This window comes from Lutra lutra, chromosome 2 (genome assembly GCF_902655055.1).
Source record: "Lutra lutra chromosome 2, mLutLut1.2, whole genome shotgun sequence".
Classification (NCBI taxonomy): domain Eukaryota; kingdom Metazoa; phylum Chordata; class Mammalia; order Carnivora; family Mustelidae; genus Lutra; species Lutra lutra.
The window spans coordinates 125,979,791-126,004,051 of record NC_062279.1 but is presented as its reverse complement, the minus strand read 5'-3'; the positions used below and the strand labels follow the sequence as shown (position 1 = coordinate 126,004,051).

The 24,261-nt window shown below is 37.4% G+C and overlaps 1 pseudogene; it reads left to right on the top strand.

The window, feature by feature from the left end:
• The first annotated feature begins 378 nt into the window (after nt 1–378).
• On the top strand, nt 379–11,004 carry LOC125094126 (L-lactate dehydrogenase B chain-like; annotated as a pseudogene).
• Nucleotides 11,005–24,261: the final 13,257 nt, after the last annotated feature.

Here is a 24,261-nt window from a genome sequence, read left to right as displayed (position 1 = left end):
CACATAATAACTGAGAAATGAATAGATGGTGAAATTTGGTATTATGCAAAGGAGGCTGAAAAGAGGAAACCATTATAAACTTCTGAATTGAGTTATGACATGATGAGAGTTGTGTTCTAGGAAGATTATACCATTACTATAGATGTAGTGAGAAATGCACTCCTCTTTCAGCACAATAATTACCTTCTTCCTCTTGGAAAACTTCCATGATAATCAGTGTTTTTCATGCAGTTAAACAAAATTATATAGTTTGGGCAGTGAAACCCATAGATATATAAATCTGTGAAGGTACTGAATTAATGAAAAACAGTGAACTCTCATCCAGTTTTATTCCCAGTGAGAGTGCTAATTATGTAAATGAACAATGTCAGATCACATATGACAATAGAACTCGGACTTAGAAGCCCAGGAAGCTGCGCCAGATCTCTGAAGCAACTGGCCCAGAATAGTCAGGGCTGGTCAATGACCACCAACTTTCCTATTTTTGCCACTACTTCCAAATCAGGACCAATCAGAGAAAGCCAAGTATGTTCTTGAACCCATCAGGTAGTATGCTCTGCTTCTACATAGTTCACCTTCATCTTCCCTATGCCAACAACTTCCAATACGAGCATGTCTGATGCTCTTCCTTTTTTTTCTTACTATAAGCTTTCCCACTCTCTGCCTGCTTCTGCATCTTTGCCAACCATAGGAGATGATGACTGGCTCCCTTGGCACAGCAAACTCTGAATAAAATAGTCTCTGTTCTTATATGGGTGATCTTTATTTCTTTCCACACCAGAAATAAAATGGTCCATGGGAAGCTGACCTAAGGTAGTTAGGGTTGACTATAACAAACACCATCCTGGGCAATGGGGACAGTCTAGACAACTGGTGGTGCTACTTTATCTCAGTTGCTTTATATATTTCAGTAGAGTTGGTGTTAAAAAGTTCTAGTGCATAAATCTTAACTCAGTTGTCACAGATCCAAATCATAGTTCCAAGTATGTCAATAGAATAAATCAGGGAAAGCATTCTTTTATTAATGTTTCATCCCCTGGAAGTTCTGCCTTTTGGTTGGTGTTAAGTTCTGTTGATTTGTCAATTAATATGCTTTTAGATTTTTTTCTTTCTTCTCTGTCACATTGTCACTTACCCTTGCCCATGTTTTCATGATCTCATAACAGGCAATCATCTAAGTGATCCTTGTGAGCCTCTTTGCACTTTAAATCATTTCGTACGCTAAGCTTATGCTAATCTTCCTCTAACTTCCATCATTAGTAATTTCCTCAAGAACTTAACTCTATCCGTAAACCTTTTTTGAAGAATTTGTGTATTTATTTTAGTGAAGGAGGGGCAAAGGGAGAGAAAGAGAGAAAGAAACTCAAGCAGACTCCAGGCCACATGTGGCACCAGATGCAGGGCTCGATCTCATGACATTGAGATCACAACCTGAGCAGAAACAAAGAGTTGTATGCTTACCCAACTACACCAACCGGCACCCATATCTGCAATCTTGAATTGGCATTTGTGCCCTCCATCACATGGCTTCCTTAACTAAACTAGCACCTGTGTACTCCTGCTCTCCTCCATGTTCTGGACTCCCATCCATGTCGTGTTTATTCCACATTTGTGTCTTTGGTTTTTCTGTGGCTTGTTCTGCAACGCCTTCTTCATTCCTTTCTGTGTATCCCCACTTAAACCACTCTCTAACTCTGACTTTGTCTCTCAGTAGTCTAATGTCTTATTCTACATCCTTCCATGGTAAACTTGCTCATGCTGTGAACTTAGTTTTTCTGTAAGATTCTGACTGGAGTTGATCCTAAGTGAAGCTGAAGGAGATTTGGGAGGCAGAGACTAAAGCAGCAGTCATTACACTTGGAAAGTTGTCATTGGTTAGAGGCAGTGTAGACAGATGCTAAGACACCAGCAGTTTCCAGTTCATACCTGCACTTCTCCACTCTGCTTTTAGCTCTCCTTCCTAACTGCCTGCCCTATTGACCAACAGCAGCCCCAGACCCACCACCAGCTGGTTTGCTGTAAGCTCCTAGAGGCAGTGGCCCCAAAGAGCTAACAATTCTCCATAGTAGATACAATAGCCTCCTTTACAGTATTGGTCCAGCCAAACATGCCTCAGTCCAAGATTCACTTGTGATTTAGGAACAGAATACTGGAATCCTTTCTCATGTACCCACTACATCTCAGACATGGCCATATACTATCTGATCTTTTTCTTCCACATTCTCACTGAATTCTTATGACTTTGGGGGCCAAAAATCTGATTTTATTTTATTTTTTCAGATTTTCTTTATTTATTTGAGAGAGATCACAAGTAGGCAGAGAGACAGGCAGAGAGAGAGAGAGAGAAGGAAGCAGGTTCCCACCGAGCAGAGACCCCAATGCAGTGCTCGATCCCAGGACCCCGAGATCATGAGCCGAAGGCAGAGGCCTCAACCCACTGAGCAACCCAGGTGACCCAGAAATTATGTGTTTTATTTTAGAGAAGAATATAATTGTTTGAAAAGTAACTTACTTAAAAGTATCATGACATGAAAAATATAGAATAATAAAATTATGGTTCTGAATATGCTGAACTCTCACAATCTGAGATTTCCAGAGGAAAGATTCTTCCAATATTTTTTAATATGAAAGTTTTAGGATATGTCCCTATTGATTTTCTAAATGTTCATAATATTTTATTCCTTCCATTTCTATTTTTATTAAGCAATTATTTTCAAAACCTAGAGACAAACGCCTTTGCTTACATCACATATTTATTTTTATAATGCATGAAAAATCACACATATGATGTATAAAACTTTAGGATATATTATCATATCATTTCTGCAGACTTAAACTTCACAGTAATGTCTCAATTGCTCTGTGATAGCTAGATGTGAAATGTATAATTTTTATATGATTAAAAATGATTTGCCATCTTGGTAATCTAGAGATTTTCTACCTGTTGTATCTTTTTAAAAAAAATCATTTATTTTCAGGGAGGGAGAGAGAGATAGAGCAGGGGGGAGGGGCAGAGGGTGAGAATCTCAAGCAGACTTCCTGCTGAGCACGGAGTCCAAAGCAGGGCTCTATCCCAGGACCCTGAGATCATGACCTGAGCTGAGATCAAGAGTCAGTGGCTTAACCAGCTGAGCCACACAGGTGCCCCTCAACCACTGCATCTTTTAAAAAGGATTCTATCTTGGTTTACAGTAATTAAAAAATTCCTCTTATATTTTTAGTTGGATTTTAATGTGAAAGTTTGAGACTAGGGGTGGAGACTAATGTTTTTAGAAGATCTTGATTCTGCTAATACTATATTATATTGAGCTGTGTCAAAACAGATCAAAGGAAGCAGAGAGATAGATAATCCCCTGTAAATATAATGATAAAATTATCTGTAAATATAAATGAGAACTGAATGTTCAAACTATTTGTGTTCATACATTACAGATATTAGAACCATCACCATTTTCTCCATGAATAAACAGCAGGTTTTATTATTGTTCTTCTTACCCAAATTATCTAGGCTATTTTTAATCTTACTTTAATCTTCTAGGGTAGGCGTGGTCATACAGGAGGTATACATACACACTGCCAAGTGAATATTCCAGCTTTATTCTACTGCCAAGATACGATTTGTAACAAACCTGCTGATATGATTTTGCATTCTCTGCAGAAATCACTCTGTGGTAAACCAGTTTTTTGGCCACAGCAGTATCCCCTGCTAAGAGCTAAATAAGCCATAGGATTGAGAAGCAGGCTGGAATTTAGCTGTTTAATTGTTTTCATGTGTTTGCATTAGCATGGGTATGAACACTGAGAAGTCAACATAGGAAGACTGGAGTTGGAATCTGGGTCTTATTCTCATAGAGCTAAAGCTAAAATGTCCCCTAAGCCTCTGTTTCTCAGGGAAATATATTCGATTACTTTTGAAGGAAAGTAAAGTTATTTTAAGGAAAGACGCTCTCTAGTCCAGTTATACTTCTACTTCCTTCTCTTTTCTCTTGGCATTTCCTAGAACCTTGCAAGAATCCAAGTAAATTAAAGCTAAACTTTTACTACCAAAAAACAGCTTTCAGAGCTACTCATGTGACATGCACTTTATATTCTTGCTTCTATCTCCCAAATCTACTTTATGAGATAAGGATATTATACCATATACTATTTTTCAAACAGCTTTATTGGGGTATGATCAATAATCAAAGAACTGCATGTATTTAATACATGTAATTCAGTGGGTTTGAATATCCAACACCTTTGCAAGCATCACTACAGTCACGGTAACAAAGGCTCAGAGAGAAGGAATTTGCTAAAGATCCCAGAGATAATATGTGAGCCAGTAGGGATTTGAACACTGGTCTTTCTGACTTCAAAATTTATGCACCTTTCATTGCAATGCTGCCAAGTTATATTTTCACCTGGACTGATGTTTATGTATTGGCAAAGACTCGCTAGAGTTGTTAACATGGAAGACCTAGATTTTCTCCATTGAAAATTAAGACATACGAACACACTTATGAAACACAACCTTTGGAATTGGGTTGTCCAAAAAATCCAAAGTGTGTTCATTCAATTCAAGCAAAAGACACTTTACTCAGATATAGAGATAAGGAAATTCACACTGTCTGATTATGTCTTTTCCTTGTTGTAAACGCACATGGAGCATTGTATGAATAGCAGGAGTGAATCAAGAAGGCCTGCTTTCCCAAATTGCCACAGAATCACACATCATACTTTGTGTGATGGATGGGTCATTCTTTCTAGGGTATATGATATAATCTTATTAATACCTCTTTTAAAGCAGGAGTGAGTTATATACATGTATATATATGGTATTAGATGTATTAAACTGCTTATTACACTTTATTTTCATATATTTGTCTTTCTCCTAATTATGTGCTTAGGGTAATATGTACCGACATTTGGAGGTGTTGGAATCACTGAAAATACAATCTTTCTTAAGTTTCCAGCATGTTAACATACCATGTGAGGGGTTAAAGTTAAATTGAAAAAACAAAAACAAAAACAAAAACCATACCTGGTTCCTTTCCAATAAAAAAATAACAATTTTCACTTGGACAATTTGGTCACTGTAAAAGATTTTTTGAAAAAAAAAATATAAAAATGAGTTTTAACACCACAACCCAGATGACTTCTGCCGTTATTTGGTGTATTGATAAAGCTATTGAAAAGAAAACCTTACGAATGGTGCTGCATGTGTGAAAAATGAATGGAGAAATAAATGTTTGATATTTTGTACTATTCATTGTAGAGGAATTAAGGTGTGCGATAGCAATATAGTCTAGCATTTCACAGGTGAAGAATAACAATTGTATTCATATATAGACATTTTCAAGAAAAAAGAAGCTTTCCTTTTAAAGTATATACTGAAAACCTAATTTCATATAGTAATCAGGATTATAGCTCCACAATTTTGAAGTCATGGTTAAAAACAAACAAACAGTAAATGAAACAAGATGGGATTGGGAGGGAGACAAACCATAAGTGACTCTTAATCTCACAAAACAAACTGAGTGTTGATGGGGGGAGGGGGGTTATGGGGGTGGGGTTATGGACATTGGAGAGGGTATGTGCTATGGTGAGTGCTGTGAAGTGTGTAAACCTGGCGATTCACAGACCTGTACCCCTGGGGATAAAAATATATTATATGTTTATAAAAAATAAAATTAAAAACAAACAAACAAACAAAGAAACTCCCCAAATACTGGTTACCAAGTGTTAAATGACTTCCCTTCCCTCTAGCCCTAATTAGGATCCTATTTCAATGGCTGATGGTTTATTTTACGTCTTGCTTAAAAATAGCTAGACAAAGAGACCTTACAGAACAAAGCCTAAAAGTATTATTATGTAGCAGATTGTATTTTTGAAAAAAATGGTTGTAAAATAACTCCCTAGCCTCATGCACTTTCAGAACCCATAAAAATTCTAATTCTAAAAAAAAAAAAAAGTCTAATTCTCTCCCTTCCCTTGAATTTGGGTTGGATTGCAATTACTTGACTAACAGAATGTAGTTGAAGTGACTTTGCTTGATACAAGCTAAGAACACACCAGAAGCTTCTATTTGGTTCTCATGGGATGATTGTTCAGGATGAAGTCAGATTATGTAAACTGACCAATCCCTGCGCCCGCCCCCATATACATGTGTTGTGAGGAAATCCAAATTAGCTACATGCAGAGAGCAGAGAGAAATATTGAATCTGCATGGAGAGAGATCTATGTCCAGCCATCTCAGTTGTTCCACCTCTGAATTGTTCCAGTCCAGCCAGCTACTGGGTACTGTATGCAAATGAGTGATTGTGCCAGAACCATGAGCCAATCCCTTTCTGAATTCCTGACCCATTATCATGAAAGATAATAAAATGATTGTTGTTGTCTTAAGCAACTACATTTTGGGGTGATTTATTATGCAGTAATAGATAATTGGAGCAGAATTTGATGCAGAAATGGAGTGCTGACATGATAAAAACATAATGTGGACAGAATCCTTTAGGAAGAGACTGTTAAGTGAAATCCTGAAGCACCTAGGGAGGATGTTACTGAAAGCTGGAAGGAACTCAAGGAGAGTGTTAGCAAAAGCCTAAAGGGCTTCAAGAAGTCTGTCTGTGAGGACTTAAAGCAAAGTGAGGAAAACATAATTGGAAGCTGAAGAAAAGGGAATCCTTGTTCCCTTTGTTATGTACTGGCAGCAAGTTTAGTGAAACTCTTGCCTATGTAAATGTGGAACATAGACTGTGTGGCTGATGAACTCAATGATCTGGTATTTCTTGCTGCCTAAACTACAATGAAAATGGACTGATGAACTAATTATTTAGTTTTGAATGAAATTCACAGAAAATTCAAAGGATTCAGAGCAGTCTTTGTAGAAAGCAAATTGTTCTCAAATTTAAAAAGGGCTTTAAGGGATGCCTGGGTGGTTCAGTTGGTTGTGTCCAACTCATGATTTTGGTTCAGGTCATGATCTCAGGGTCCTGGGATTGAACCCTGTGTTGGGCTCTATGATGGGTGTGGAGCCTGCTTAAGGTTCTCTCTCTCCCTCTCCTCTCCCCTCCCCCAATCTCTTTCTCTCTCTTAAAAAAGAGAAAAAAAAAAGAGAGAGAGAGAGAGATGATTTAGGATAAAGATCGAAGGGATAGAAGATAGGGCTATTCTTTCTAAGACCCCAGAAAGTTCTAAGGCATTGTATAACACATGCAATACATGAGAGGCCTCAAGCCAGAACCACCCAGATGAGGCTTCCCTAAATCTTTGGCCCATAGAAGCCATGGGAAATAACAAATTGATTGCTATTTTAAGCCATTTCAATTTGGAGTGATTTTTTTCTTTGTCAAAATAGACAACCAGGACATATTCAAAAGATAAGAATAATGTATAAATAATAGGTACTCATTTTTTAAAAGATTTTTGTTTATTTATTTGATAGAGATCACAAGCAGGCAGAGAGGCAGGCAGAGATAGAGAGGGGGAAGCAGGCTCCCCACCGAGCAGAGAGCCCAATGCAGGGCTTGATCCCAGGACCCCAAGATCATGACCTGAGCCGAAGGCAGAGGCCTCCACCCACTGAGCGACCCAGGCGCCCCAATAGGTACTCATTTTTAATTTAAATTTTAATTTTTAAAAATGAGTTTGCCACTGGGAAGTAGGGCAAACATTATTCAGGTATGTGGATATTAAATAAATGTAACATGTCTTATTTTACTTCAGCAATAAAAAGTTGGAGGAAAAATAAAAACATATTTAAAGTTTAAATCATATTTTTTTAAGGGTTGAATCATACATTCATTCTTTTCTATATTCCTTCATCATTAAATCAGAACTGAAATCTTTTAGGCCAGGGAATTGGCTTTCACACTATGGGTGTTACAATATCTGACACCCTTTTCAGAAAGACAAGTGTTATAGACAGGGAGCCCATAAAAGTTCATTTTAATTAAGCACTTAATTTTCACCCAGAAGTGAAAGTTTCCACATGTAAGTAAAGTTTCTCACCATGTGGGCTTTCACAATGACTTGTTGAGAAAACTGATTCTAACTTTTACATAAAACTAAAATTATAATTCTACATAAAATTAAAAATGAAAGGTGACTGACATTTTGCCTTTAATTGATGATAGATATATATTGATTTAAATGTAGCAATTTAGGGGCACTGGAGTGGCTCAATTGGTTAAGTGTTGGCCTTTGTCTCATGTCATGATCCCAGGGTCCTGGGATGGAGCCCCACATCAGGCTTCCTGCTTGGTCAGGAGTTTGCTTCTCCCTCTGCCTGACTCTCCTGGCTTGTGCTCTCTCTCTCTCTCACTCTCTCAATAAATAAATAAATAAATAAGCAAATAAATAAAGGAATTTAAAGAAATTCTACTGATGAAATTCATATGTGGTGTGTAGTTGAACTTTGCAAAGGGATAATGAGGTAGGACATCATAATATTCCAAATTTTCTATAAGCTTCTTTTTTCTTCCCCAACCCTCCCCACCTCACCTTGCTTCTTTCCTCCTTCCCCTCTTTTTTCTCCTTCCTTCTTCTGTGACTTCGTTTTTTAGGGATTTCATTTATTTAATCATCAGAGAGAGAGCACACGCACAAGCAGGTGGAGCAGAGGCAGAGGGAGAAGCAGGCTCCCCGCTGAGCAAGGAGCCAGACTGGATCGCAGGACTCTGGGATCATGATCTGAGCCAAAGGCAGACGCTTAACTGATGGAGCCACCCAGGTATCACCCTCCATCTGTGATTATAAAGATAATTTTTAAAATGATAGGTCAAAATTGTTTCTTTTTTCTTTGGTCCCTTCTTCATTTGTATCTATATAATGTGTTTAGCCTATTTGCTTGTTTATTTAAGAAGAAAACCCTTCATTGTGTTAAAAATGGGTGACCTAGGTAATTATTCCTGACTTCAAGGAGTTCACACTTTATTATAGTAAAAAGTCATGTACTGAGCTCATCACAGTATCCTCAGACACTTAAATACAAGTAAAATGAGTGGTTTGCTTGAGACCACAGAGATGAGAGTGATTAATATTTTGGAGTGAAAGTGTGGTTTAAGCAGTGATATGCTAGATTTGACTTGTACTAATGTGGGGATAAGTTTTATGGAAGAGATGTATTTTGAACTGAGCTTTAAAAGATAGGTAGAAGTGTTTTTTGTCAGGTTACAAGGGAGAGCGGGCTGGGGAAGGGCACCAGGTGATAATCATGGCAACTATTCACTGGGCACTAGCTGTGGGCTAGGTATTTGCTAAGTCAGCACTTACATACACTAGCATAATCCATCCTTGAAAGGTCCTGCAAGGTAGATCTTACCAACACCATTATACACAGTAAATGGAGGCTTTGGGATTTGAAATCATGTCTGTCATCTGAAAGGTTTACCATTGCACTTGACTGCCTCATAAATAAATAAGTGAATATGGGGAAGTTTTGGGGAGTAGACTAAGTTTAAGAAAACATAGTATTTCTCTTTTCACCATTTTGCATAGCCTGCTACTTTCTGAAATTATATATAAACTCCTCTGGCTGGAACAAACTCATTCTCTAGGCAAACTCACTGAGAAATCCTCAATATTATAGAATCTGTTGGCCCTTTTTAAGATATTCTGTATTAAGATATTATATTCAGAATATTAAATTCCAAGAGAGCGGTGAGTGATAAGGTTGACATAGCTAACACATAAAGTCGATTGAAGTTGTGACTTGCCCAGTGTTTTGGACTGGCAAATTTGAGTGGACTGCAAGGGGAAAGCATTAGACAAAGTCAGCTGCCAGAGACAGATTGAGAGAAGACTTCCGCAGCATATATAACCAATAAAGAGATTAATATGTAGAATACCCAAGGAACTTCTTCAAAGCAACAAGGATAAGATAGGAAAGCCAATCTAAGTGGGCACAATGCACAAATAAGCAATTCCCAGAAGGAGAAATCTCAAATGACCAGTGACTATGTAAAGAGATGCAAAAATGCTCCTTGCAGATCCTGTGCTGGAGGAGAAGCAGGCAGGTAACACTGTCTTCCTCCTGTGACTCTCCCAGCAGGTTCTCTCTGGGCACAAACTCTTAAGGAAAAACTGATAGCGCCAGTTGCAGAAGAGGCAGTCATCCCAAACAATAAGATCACTGTAGTGGGTATTGGACAAGTTGGTATGGCATGTTCCATCAGCATTCTGGAAAAGTCCCTGGCTGATGAACTTGCCCTTGTGGATGTTTTGGAAGATAAACTTGAAGGAGAAATGATGGATCTGCAACATGGGAGCTTATTTCTTCAGACACCTAAAATCGTGGCAGATAAAGATTACTCTGTGACTGCCAATTGATTGTGGTGGTGGTGGGGGAGTCCGCCAGCAGGAGGGAGAGAGCCGGCTCAATCTGGTGCAGGAGGGAGAGAGCCGGCTCAATCTGTTAATGTTTTCAAATTCATTATTCCGTAGATAGTCAAGTACAGTCCTGACTGCATCATAATTGTGGTTTCCAATCCAGGGGATATTCTCACATATGTTACCTGCAAACTAAGTGGACTACCCAAGAACTGTGTGATTGGAAGTGGGTGTAATCTGGATTCTGCTAGACTTTGCTATTTTAAGGCTGAAAAACTTGGCATTCATCCCAGCAGCTGCCATGGATGTATTTTGGGAGAACATGGTGATTCAAGTGTGGCTGTGTGGAGTGGAGTGAAAATGGTAGATGTTTCTCTTCAGGAACTGAATCCAGAAATGGGAACAGATGACGGTGAAAATTGGAAGGAAGTGCATAAGATGGTGATGGAAACTGCCTAAGAAGTCATCAGGCTAAAATGATATACCAACTGGGCTCTTGGATTAAGTGTGGCTGATCTCACCGAATCCATGTTGGAAAATCTATCCAGGATTCATCCAGTGTCAACAATGGTGAAGGGGATGTATGGCATTCAGAATGAAGTCTTCCTGAGCTTTCTGTGTAATCTGAACACTAGGGGCTTAACCAGTGTGATTAACCAGAAGCAGAAGGATGATGAGGAAAAGTGGAAAAGATGAGAAAAAAGGAAAAGCTCAGGAAAAGTGCAGGTACCCTGTGGGACGTCCAGAAAGACGTAAAAGATCTGTGAACCCTGGCTTTTAGGCTGTAGAAATTTAAAACTACAATGTAATTAACTGTGAGCCTTTAGTTTTTCATCCATATACATGGATCATAGTTTGCTCTTATCTTCCTAAATATGTGAATCTGAGCTCATAGAATCAAAGCCGATGCTTGGTTTAATGCTTGCAATATGAGCCCTTAAACAAATAAAATTAACTATTGTAGTGTGCTTTAAAAAAAATAAAAAAAATAAAGAGATTCAAAACTTTACTAGAAATCCCCCCCTCCAAATGCAAATTAAATAACCTAGCCTTCAGCATCTCAGAAAAGTATGTCACAATTTTGGTTAAACTAATACTTGGTGCTTATATTATTGTGATTATGTGAACATTATTCATATCTACAATTATATATCATTTGATTTATGGCTTTTAAAAACATTTATTAAGTCAGGATAAACAATACAAGGACACATTTAAAGTAGAAAATTTGATAAGATGTTACATAAGTTTACACCAGTGAAACCATCACCATAATCAAGATAATGGACATACCCATCACCCTGAAAATTTCCTGTGTCCCTTTGGCATCTTTCTGTAATGCCATCACCTGACAGGCAAACGCTGATATGCCTTTTGTTGTAGAGATTAGTTTTCATTTTTAAGAATTTTGCATAATCAAATCATGGAGCATTAGTCTTTTTCTATCTAGCTTCTTTCACTTATTTTGAGATTTTACAATTATTTTGAGATTCATTCATGTTGTTGCAAATAATAAGTTTATTTTTATTGCTAAATTTATTCCATTGTATGGATATGCTACCATTTATTTATCTATTCAATTATTACTGGGTGTTTGGATCATTTCTAGTTTTTGGTTATTACAAATAAAAGTGTTATGAACATTCATGTCCGAATCTTTGTACGGTCATAAGTTTCATTTCTCTCGGCTGGTTACCTAGGGGTGGAATGGTTGTATTATATGGCAGGCAGATGTTTGACTTTTTTTTTTTTTTAAGATTTTATTTATTGGACACAGAGAGAGAGATCGCAGTAGGTAGAGAGTCAGGCAGAGAGAGAGGGGGAAGCAAGCTCCCTGCCAAGCAGAGAGCCCGATGCAGGGCTCGATTCCAGGACCCTGAGGTCATGACCTGAGCCGAAGGCAGAGGCTTTAACCCACTGAGCCACCCAGGCGCCCTGATGTTTGACATTTTAAGAAACTGCCAAACCATTTTCCAAAGTGGTTGTATCATTTTACATTCATATTATCACTGTATGAGAGTTCTAATTCTTCCATATCCTCTCCAACACTTAATACTATCAGTCTTTCGTCTTTTTAATGTTAGCCATTCTAACAGGTATATAGTTGTATCTCATTGTGGTTTTAATTAGAGTTAGAGTTAGAGTTGCCCCAACAACTAATGATATTAAGCATCTCTTCACATTCTTATTTGCCATCCGTGTATCTTCTTGAGTGAAGTGTATGGTTCAAATCTTTTGCTTAATTTTGTTTTTTATTTTAATTTATTTATTTTTAAGTAGGATCCGTGCCCAGTGTGGAGCCCAATGCAGGGCTTAAACACATGACACTGGGATCAAGACTTGAGCTGAAGAGTCTGATGCTTAACTGACTGAGCCACCTAGGTGGCCCCCTTTGCTCATTTTTAAGATTGAGTTTTAAAAATGTTCTTACTGTTGAGCTTTAAGTTCATCTCTGTATTTATGGATACAAGTCATCTATAGATCTTTGATTTACAAATATTTTCTCCCACTTTGTGGCTTTTATCCATTCTCTTAATTTTTGAAAAGCTTTCAAAAATCAAAAGCTTAACATTTTGATGAAGTTCATGTTACTAACTTTTTCCTTTGTAGATTGTGCTTATGGTCTTGTATCCAAAAATCTTTGCCTAATTCAAGGTCACAGGGATTTTCTCCTGCGTTTTCTTTCAGGAGTTTTATGATTTTAGGCTTTATTTTTAGGCTTATGATCCATTTTGGATTAATCTCTGTGTATGGTGTGAGGTATAAGTCAAAGTTCTTGTGTGTGTGTGTGTGTGTGTGTGTGCGCGCGCACGTGTGCACATGTGGATTTCCAATTGTTCCAGCACTATTTGTTGAAGACTTTCTTTTCTTCACTGAATTTCCTTTGCATCTTTATGGAACATCAGCTTTGTGGGTCTGTTTCTAGCTCTCCATTCTATTCTACTAATTTATTTATGTATCTTTTTTCAAACATTTTTTTAAATTTATTTTCAGCATAACAGTATTCATTGTTTTTGCACCACACCCAGTGCTCCATGCAATCTGTGCCCTCTCTAATACCCACCACCTGGTTCCCCCAACCTCCCACCCCCCGACCTCTTCAAACCCTTCAGATTGTTTTTCAGAGTCCATAGTCTCTCATTGTTCACCTCCCCTTCCAATTTCCCCCAACTCCCTTCTCTGAACTCTAATCTCACATTGTCTTTACTGTAGTTTCTTTTTTCTTTTTTACTTGTCACAGTGAAGTTTATGAAAAAACACTGGTATGGAGACACGGAGATAGACATACATTTAGGTGGGGTGGCTCAGGTGAAATTGTGGCTTCTTTACATTGATGTCATATTTGCTGAGGGCAGAGGTCAAGCCCTCCATGGCTAGAGTGTATGTGTGGTCCTTTCTCTGCCAGAAGCTATGCCCTTCATTTTGCGGTGCCACGGACATCACTGTAAATACCTGAAATGAATTTCTGGGCATCTAGAGAGATGGGCCAAATTATGCTTGGATTTGAGGTCCCAGAGCCAGCTTGGTTCCGGGAGTAGCCAGTCATGGTATCTGGGATCTTAGGTGTGTGATTCTCCACCTGTGCCTTGGAGTCTGCTAGCAGCTTGCTGAACACTTCCGACTTCAGGTCTTTGCTGGCTATGCTTGGTAGTATGTAAAGCCTATTAGACATGGCCCAATCCAGGGTGTGAGTTGGCATTACATGAGTGGGGGCTGGAGGGAGGGGCAGGCAACCAGTGCTCTAGCCCCAGGCCCCCCTTCTCTCCCCAAGGGTCCGGGGGGCTAAATAGTCTCTTCAGACCTTTTTACTATAGTTGTATCATAAGTCTTGAAGTCAAGAAGTATTAATCTCTAAACTTTATTCTTTTAAAAAATTGTGTGGCTGTCCTTTGCACTTAACAGTGAATTTTGGAATCAGCTTACCAGTGTCTAGAAAAATCCTGCTGGGATTTTTTCCTTGGATTTAAAAAATCTGTGTATCAATTTGGGAAGAACTGATGCCTTAAAAATATTGAGTTTTGTGACCTGTCAGCAAAATACCTCTCCCCATTTATTTAAAATTTAGTTTCTCTCAACAATGTTTTATAGTTAGTGTAGTCTTTCACACTTTTGATTAGATTTATTCTTATTTGATCGTATTTGCCTTCTTTGATTTAGTGATATGTACTTGAATTTCCTGCATCTCTTCTTGTGACTTGATAGCTCATGTCATTTTAATATCGAACAGTATTACATTGTCTGGATTTACCACGGTTTATTTATATATTCACATTCAATAGAAGGTTATCTCGGTTGCTTCCAAGTTTTGAAAATTATGAATAGTTTCTATAAACATCCTTTGCGGGTTTTTTTGTGGACATACGTTTTCAACTCATTCGCATAGATAACAAGTAGCATGATGGCTGGATCATGTGGTAAGAGTATGTATAGTTTTCTAGGGGCGCCTGGGTGGCTCAGTGGGTTAAGGCTCTACCTTCAGCTCAGGTCATGGTCTCAGGGTCCTTGGATCAAGCCCTGCATGGAACTCTCTGCTCAGTGGGGTGTCTGCTTCCCCTCCCTCCCCCTGCCTGCCTCTCTGCCTACTTGTAATCTTTCTCTCTCTCTCCCCCTCTGTCAAATAAATAAATAAAATCTTAAAAAAAAAAGAGTATGTATAGTTCTCCAAAAAATTGCCAATCCATCTTCCAAAATGGCTGTCGCATTGTGCATTCCCGCCTGCGTGGATGAGCCCTCCTGTTGTTTCACATCCTCACCCATACACGGTGCTGTCAGTGTTTTGGATTTTGTCCATTCTAACAGGTGTTTAGTGGAATCTCATTGTTTTATTTTATTTTATTTTTTTTAAAGATTTTTTTTAAAGATTTTTATTTATTTATTTGACAGACAGAGATTACAAGTAGGCAGAGGAGATAGGCAGAGAGAGAGGAGGAAGCAGGCTCCCCGTGGAGCAAAGAGCCCGATGTGGGGCTTGAGCCCAGGACTCTGGGACCATGACCTAAGCTGAAGGCATAGGCTTTAACCCACTGAGCCACCCAGGCGCCCCCTCATTGTTGTTTTAATTTGCAGTTTCCTAATCTTGTATGAACTTAGCAATGCTTGTTTGCCACTGAGATTCCCCCACCCGAGTTTACTGAGATACAATTTATATATAACACTAAGTTTAAGGTGTACTTAAATGTGTTGAGTTGATAAGCTTCCATATTACAAAATGATTACCACCCTCATGTTAGCTAACACTTGTGTTATGTCACACAATTACCATTTGTATGTGTGTGTGTGTGTGTGGTAGAGACATTTAAGATATGCTCTCAAACAACTTTCAAGTATATAATACAGTATTGTTAACTATAATCACCATGCTCTACATTAGATCCCTAGAATTTGTTCATTTTAAAAGTGGAGTTTGTACCCTTTGACCAAGATCTCCCCTTTCACCCCACCTTGCAAGCTCCTGGTAACCACGATTCTAGTCCCTGATTCTATACGTATGACATTTTTAGATTCCACATATAAGTGATACTATAGGATGTTTGTCTTTTTTTATTGAGCCTCTTTCTTTCATGGCTTATAGGATAGCCTGTTTTGTGTGCCCTTGAAAAGAATAGGTATTAGGCTATTGTAAGGAACATTCTTTCATAGACCACTGTCTTTTGTTGCCTACTGTCCAGTTTTTGAAAACCATTGATTCACATACATTGTCTTTTGTTTGTTTCAGGTAGTAGAATAAGTTCAGCCCCCGTTAATTCATCTGGGTTAGGAGCCCAAGTTCTCTAGGGTAATACTTCCCTTTTTCTTGGACTGTTTCTTTTACTCCATTTTGCTTTCCTTTGTTTTCTTTGTATCTGTCACTAAGTATCCTTAAACTTTATGTCAGAAATTTGGATTTACCCTCTCTGTATGTTCAGATACGTCGGGTAATCTTATTACTTTAATATTTGTCTGAGGGATATCCTTTCTAAAACTTTCCTTCCTCCTGTTTCAATGTAAAATAGTTGCGGCCTTTGTTTTGGTTATTGTCTTGGGATTTCTCTTAACGAATAGTCTGTAAATATACTTCTTTACTCTTCTGTGTTTTTGTGGACCTCTTACCGACATTTTTCTTGCTTTAGTCCCTAGTTTTGGTAGAACACAGCTTTCAGTAGAGTTGAGTCTATTGCACTAAGCTATACATGACTAATTTAAAGTGGAGAGATGTTGTGCTAGATTTAAAAAAATAACTAGTTTTCTTAATGTGTCTTTGTATGATCAACAGCATGCCATAAGCAATACAAAACACCAAGCCTTATACTTACAAGAAAAAAGGTTAACATACTGGTAAAGTTCTAAACATATGAAATGTACATAAGTGACAAAGGTGAAATGAAAATAAATGATGAATCAAATGAAAATAAAATAAATCATGAAAATAAATACATGAGAAAAATTTTTTTTCTTGAGAACTCATAGAACTGAAAATATCTTTATTCGATGCTCACATTTGATTTTAAATTTATATAGTTACAGAATTCTAAGTTGGAGATGAATTTCCCTCAGAATTTTTATGTGTCATTTCCTCCAGAGTCCAATATTGCTACTGAAAAGATTGATAACATTTTAAATTCCCATTCTTTTGCCTGCAATCTGTTTATGTCTTTGAAGCCTTTTAGGATCTTCTCTTTATCCCTGGTGTCAGAAAATTTGTCATTGATCCCAATTACTTAACACTTTTTAATCTAAAATATAATTTATTTAATTTCTGCAATAATTATGTAAAGTTTTCAAGAACTTGTTTCTTTTTCTTTTTTAAAAGATTTTATTTATTTGACAGACAGAGATCACAAGCAGGCAGAGAGGCAAGCAGAGAGAGAGAGGGGAGGGAGCAGGCTCCCTGATGAGCAGAGAGCCCGATGTGGGGCTCGATCCCAGGACCCCGGGATCATGACCTGAGCTGAAGACAGAGGCTCAACACAATGAGCCACCCAGGTGCCCCTTGTTTCTTTTTCATTACATTCTATTTTCATATCATGAATTTAATATCTTCTATTATGTCTTTCAGGATATTAATTTCAGTGTTTAAAAGTTTTATTTTGTTCTTTGTATTGACTGTTTCTTTGACCTTCATGTTTCTTATTTTTTTTTTGTCACTATCATTCGTGTCAAAGATTACTCTTTAGATATCTGGTAAAGTTTTGCCTGTTCATATTTAAGAATGAAGGATTTAAGAATTCACTGAAATCTGTGTGTGTAAGTGTGTGTGTGTGTGCATGCACATGTGGGCATATGTGTGCACAGAGGCCTATAGGGTGTGTTGATTGACAGGCTGCTATGCAGGTTATTTGGGTGGAGATTATGCTGCTTCATTGTTCATACTCAACTTTGAGTACGTGATCTTTTCTTTATACATGTTCAGTTCTCCCAGGTAGAAATCCGTTATCTCCTTGCCTAGGGGTTGTAAGTGTCACCACCAGAGCTCCAAGATTCAGGTTGCTGTGGTAGTGGCTGGGGTGGGGGTGAGCTCAAGGGTTTCCCTATTTAGTATATAAATTTCATTCAGTATGGCATCTCTGCCTTCAGCTGTGCCTGATGATTCCTAATCCAAAGTTTCTAAGGTTTGACTTCTTTAGTCTTTTACTGGGGTGATGGAGGGCATCTAGGTGCTGAACTGCTTCCTCTACAGGCTGATAACCAACCCTTCTGTTTTCAGTCCCACAAATACTTGAGCTTCAGTGGTACTTGTGGAGACCCAACTCTTGAGCCTTTTCAAGGTTCATTTCTTGTTTCTGTGTAGAAATTTGGTTTTTCTCTTGTCTTCTAAGTCAGTTATTATATGTCCATATACTTTCCACCTTCCAAAACTTAGTTGACATATCTTATTTCTACATCATCTTCTTTTTGCTTTGTGGATTTGGAACTTAAAAAAAATCCTTTCAATGTAATTTTAATGTATTCTCAGGAGACAGCAGAGATTAATGAATGGTTGAGAGATGTGCTCTTTTGTTTAGCTATTTTTTTAAAACTGTGAAATATAACAAATGTATAGAAAGTGTACAAACAGTATAGTTCACTGATTTTTACAAAGTAACTGATCAGGTGAAGACACAGAGTATTGCCAGTCTGACAGACGCCTCTTGTGCTGTAAGAATCTTTATCCCATCACAGTATTATTTTAGTGCACCTCAAATACCCTGAATCTTATTCTATGGCTTCCTGGGATTGTGTAACTTGATAAGTAAGCCCAAATTAGCACAATTTTCTGTATATTTTCCTCAAGTCTACTGTATGGAAAAAATTCCATATAATAGACATTATTCAGTGTTGATATAGAGCAAGATGTAACAGAGCTTGCTTACTAAGCTTTGTCTTAGTTAATAAGTATAGTGTTTTGTTAAGGAACATTTGTGTGCAGGTACAACTTGACTTTATCCAAAAGAAACTTCATCTAACACAGAAAACTATTCCTTCTTTGAGATGTTCACTCTGTAAAACTAATCCAATATTCTGATATGATTTCTTTCTCAATTTTAGAAGGTTCTGAAAAACATGGAAGTTAGACTGTGATATTGAGCCAGTATAAAATAAGTTGAAAAATTATATTTCTTGGTAATATCATTAACTCTCTACTTACTTAAAGCCAAACACCCTTCCTTTACAAAGGCCATAGTTTTCTGTGAACCAGAAAAGCTATAAATTTTACCAGATGGTTTTAACTGAAAAGAAATATCAAAAAAATTTCCTCCTGTGGGCTCTATAAATGCTGAGATAGTAGACTGACACATGAAATATACTAACTGTAGTTATTCATGCTTCCCCCTCCCTCTCAAACATGTCCTAATAATTTGTTATTCTACTCCATTTATAAATAGCCATGGAGCGGGGTCTCACTGAATGAGAAGCCCGCTATTTTTTCTTAATGTAAAGTGTCAAGTGAGTTGAATATTTTTGGGCACATAAACCCTTATTTGGCACCTAAGCAGAGAACATGTTAAGGACTTAGCATATGGAGGGTAAATCGGTAATTAAATTTTGTCTACATTTAGTTTCTATTTTCTTCTTCAGGAATTAAGTTGCAATTGATATCTTTTTGTTTTTGTTTTTTAATTTTACTCTCTGTCTGCCATCTAAAGAAAAAAGACGGGGGAAAAATAAACAATACTTAATCTTTCTTTCCATGAAAGTGCAACATTATGAAATTTCGGCAGTGCATGAGGCATTCTTCTGCTTGAGAAGCAGGACCCTAGACGAAATCTCTGAAACCTTCTAGTTCCAGTACTTGCTTTGTCACATTCAATCTCCAGCAGTTTTGTGTCACCTTTTTCCTATTTACGATTTTTAGATTGGCTTTTGAAATGGACATCCAAAGTGTAATCTTAAGGAAAACAATTTTCATGAAGATTATATTGGAGATTTTCTAACCTTGCTGAACATTAAAACTCCCTGTGGAGTTTGTTGAACAGATTCTTGAGTCCTGCTCTCAGAGACTGATTTTCCAACCATTGTTGATAATGCATTTAGTTTCTGCTCCTGTAAGAGTGTAGTGAAGGGGCCTTTTAATTATGGCTTTCCAAACTCTGAAGTTCAAACACCGTTTTCATTATATTGCTTCTCTATTCCTCAGAGTAGCAATTTTTAAGTGCTAGCAATCTCTCAAAGAAAGGATAGGGAGAGATAATTTGGGGGCATGAGGCTCAGGGAGAGAGAAGGGCAGGCTGGAGGGTAGAGGACATGGAGTTCTTTGACATCAGGTCTCTTAGCAGCCACTGTTAGGAAAGAAATGCAGAGAGAGAGAGTGGAGGGCACCTATGAAGAAGCTATTTCCCTTTCTAACCTTTTCCTCAGTAAGCACACATGTGTGTAGCCACTCATCCCCTCAGCTCAGCCAGATGCTTGAATGGTTCTGTCCAAGCAGCTGGAAACAACCCCAACAATCCATCAGTATGGCAGCTCAGTATTCTCCTGAGGTCTGCTCTGTGGGACGTAGGTTAACTCTAAGTCCACTGGGTTAATTCATGACTCAAAGAAACATTTGAAAATATGGGGCTGAGGAAAGCACACCTGAAATGAGAGTCAGGAGACAAAAGTTCTAGTTCCAGTTCTGTTGTTTATTACCAAAGTGACTTCCTTAATATCCCTGAGCATTAGTTTTTTGTTTTGTTTTGTTCTGTTGGTTTTTTTTTTTTTTTGCTTACATAAGAAAGGTTACATTAGATGATTTCTTGGTTTCCATTTAGACCTTAATCTATTATTCTGAGGGGCTGGATTGCAGGAAGGAAGCTGGTTTCTGATCAAAGTTCTGCTGCCCGCTGTTGTCAAGTAACTGTTGTCCACTTATTTGGTGAGATTCTTTCTCTTGGGAAGAAATCAGTGTTTTTGATGAGATTGGCAACATTGCTTATTTCTGTTTATTGCTGAATAATAGCACACCTTCTGTTTTGCACACTGTAGATTAGTTTGTGCAAAGTATAAAAGTTGTAAAGTACAAAACCGAAGAGACTGGGTCTTGGAAATGTGGTATAAGTTGCATACTGGTCACTGAATTCCTGCTCGTTTGAATAAAAGTTGAAAATTCTCTTGGAGGATTTTTCAATCTCCTGATAGAATCTCAAGATTTTGTTTAGTCTTTTTCTTTTAATATTATAGTTATTAATACTATTGGTATTCTGATGGATATAGGTTCATAAGTATAATCTTTTATTTTCAGGAATAATTAATAGCTTAAACTCCATCTGCCCTAAATAAACTGATCTTTCACTCAAAATGTACTTCATTCCTAACATTTAAAAAGCCATACCTTTGTAATCACATCTAATCCCTTCTCTTCCTATACTCTCCACATTTTAATGAAGGGCCAATTTTGCTTGGTTCTACCTCTAGTGTGTCATTATATGAGCCTTATTGCTCCTGATTCTTTACTTCTTGCTTATACCACTGCAGTAATCTTCTATTTTTAATGTTCATCCTCGCCAATTTATACTTTAATGTCAAAAGGATCTTTCTTTTTTTTAAAGATTTTATTTATTTATTTGACAGAGATCACAAGCAGGCAGAGAGGCAGGCAGAGAGAGAGGGGGAAGCAGGCTCCCTGCTGTGCAGAGAGCCCTATTCGGGGCTCGATCCCGGGACACTTCGGCTCATGACCTGAGCCGAAGGCAGAGGCTTTAACCCACTGAGCCACCCAGGCGCCCTTAAAAGGATTTTTCTAATGCACCATTCTGATCATCTCTCTCTCTCGCTTAAAAAACATTAACAACTTGGTTTTACTTATAGAATGAAATCCAAACTTTCTAGTAGAACTTTAAAATTTTTCTTGTTTGGACATGCATAACATTCATATATTTATGTGATTCTCTGCTTTTTCTTATGCTGTTCCTGTAGACTTGAATGTTCCAACCTCTGTCTAGCAAAGTCTTATTCATCCTTTAAGAGCAAACCTGAAAGTGTCCTCCATCATGGATCTTTGAGAATTTTACACCCAAATAAATGCTCCTAAGCTCTTATAGTGGATCTTATTGCCTTAATATTTTGCTACTTTGTATGACCTTCATTCTTACTTTTTCTTGAACATTAACTGTTCCTAATAAGCATTAGGTAGACTTTAGCCCTTAAAACTGATGCAAGCTTTACATGTATTTTTGTATTTCTGGTAAAAACAGCTGTGTCTTTAATCAGATTTTCAAAAGATTCAACAATTCCAAATGGTTGTAAAATGATACTATATTGTAAACTCTTTGATTAAAAAAAAGGTGTATTTTGCCAAGTGAAATTTAGTGCAAAACCTTCAAAATAATTGAATAATCAGTTGGATAAGAAATAAATGAATATTATATTTAAATACAGTTTAATTGAAGAATCCTGAAATTTGTATTCAGAATGATGTATTGGATTATTGTTAAGACTTGTCCATGTCTCTACATATCTAAGACAAAGAGGTTTGATACAGGTGAATACTGTTTTATAAAAAGGGTTTGTGGTGATTGTTTGCTTGTTTGCTTTCTTTTGGCTAAGATTTGAACTTAACTAGGATATATATTTGGATGTGATTAGAAATACCTTCAAGTTCCCTGACCAATTCTTACAGCCCCTGAATCAGGTGGTAGTCTACATAAATCTTCAAGGGGGTAGCTAGGATCCGAGGCAGATTTAACTGTGAGTGTCTATGGTGTGGCTTTGGACTGAAACTCATCTTGGCTCTCTACCTCCCCCCTTGTATTTATTTAATTTTATCTTCTGAATTCGCATTTAGACACACTCTTGTTTCTCACAGGCAAACACATGAGGATACACTCTTAGCAGATGTGCGTACCCTCACCCTCAGCAGAAGTTTTTCCTGTGTTTTCCCCAGCAGGGCATTTAGAAGAGAACCAGGCCCGATGAACCAATGTAGAAGCAAGATGCGGCTGGCAATTTACCTGTTGGTTGGCTTGCTTTTTCTTATCTTTGAAATTAGGGAGTGGGAATTATTTGCAGACTTAGGCAGGGGTTGCCAAGGACAGTAGGGAGTGATTACAGATGAAGGAGAAAGTGCTGGCAGCTTGAGAGGGGTTCCACATACTCTGACTTATAATTTCTTTAAATAGAGGGCTGCCTCTGGTATATAGTAAGCATAAGTTGTAACAGAGACAATAACTCTCTTGAAAAGTACATTTTTTCTTTTTAGAATGTTGCTTAATTTTCAATACTTAAAATAAACTACAGTTAATCTAAGAGTTTATAGCCTACTTAGGAATAAAATGCATAAATATAAGAGAAGGGCACTTGGAATTTGTAGTTGTTCATACTTTTTCATATATATTATTCCATTTACTCCTGACAATAATTTTTTTAGGTGTGTAGGGACGGTATTATTATTCAAAATTTTTTTTAAAAAAGGAACGTATGCTTAGCAACATAGATAACTATGAATCAGAATGAAAATTCAAATCCCCAGTCCTGTGCTCTTTCAATTACATCATAAAATAGCAATAACTATTTCTAACTCAGTTATAAACAATCTGTAACCTGTGGATAATTTTTCATGAAGAAAAACTTCTTGTAAAAAATAAATGTGCCAGCATTTACTCAGGGATGAGAAATACTTAGGTGTCCTTTGATAATAGGAACATAAGTATTACAATCAAGTACTCTCATTTAAAAGTAATAAGATAAATTACATATGACCCTATACTAAAAGTTCTTTTTATTTTGAGTGAATGATGCAAGCAAAAAGATCTTACCATCTAAGGATATTTGTGTAAAAGATTTAGGGTGTTTTTCAAATATTTTGAAGTAATTCTAAAGTACAACCAGTGTTGAGAACTAGTGGTGGAAACGGAAAGTTGGAAGCAATTGGAGAGAGATGACAAAGTTTGGAACCATGGTAGTGGCAGAGGAAAGGGAGAGGCATTTCTAAACTAATATTAAAAGGAATGTTGATTAATTGAGAATAAAGAGAGGGAGAAGTTGATGTTGAGTCTGTGGTTTCCAATCTGCTAACAGAAGTGGGTAGTCTTGACAGTAAGGGTGTTTGATGGGATGGGACTAGGATAGAAACAAATTGATAGCCTGATTTTAGACATAAGATGGTGGTAGAGATACAGTCAACCATACAAGAATTGACTATTCCTTGAATGAATTGTTCTAAACCCTCTTCTGTTAGATCGACAGTTACAATAATGATAGTTTTTTAAAAAGTAATGTTTGATAGACATATTCATTGTGGATGTTCACTTAGTCCATTCTAAATTGAATAAATTCACAAGTACTATCCTACTCCTCCTCCTCCCTCTGATGGATTTAAACTAAGTAAGCTGAGGGGAGAGGAGATAACCTTGAATGGTTCTTGCCTAAAAAATATTATGACAGGGCACCTGTTCACATTTCTACTCCGAAGGAACTCGGTTTCCTGGACCATAATTATATTGGCCTTCATGTGTAGATAGTGTAGGTATTATTTTTAAGTGTACAATGGCTTCATTATGGGACTTTTGTTATTATTTT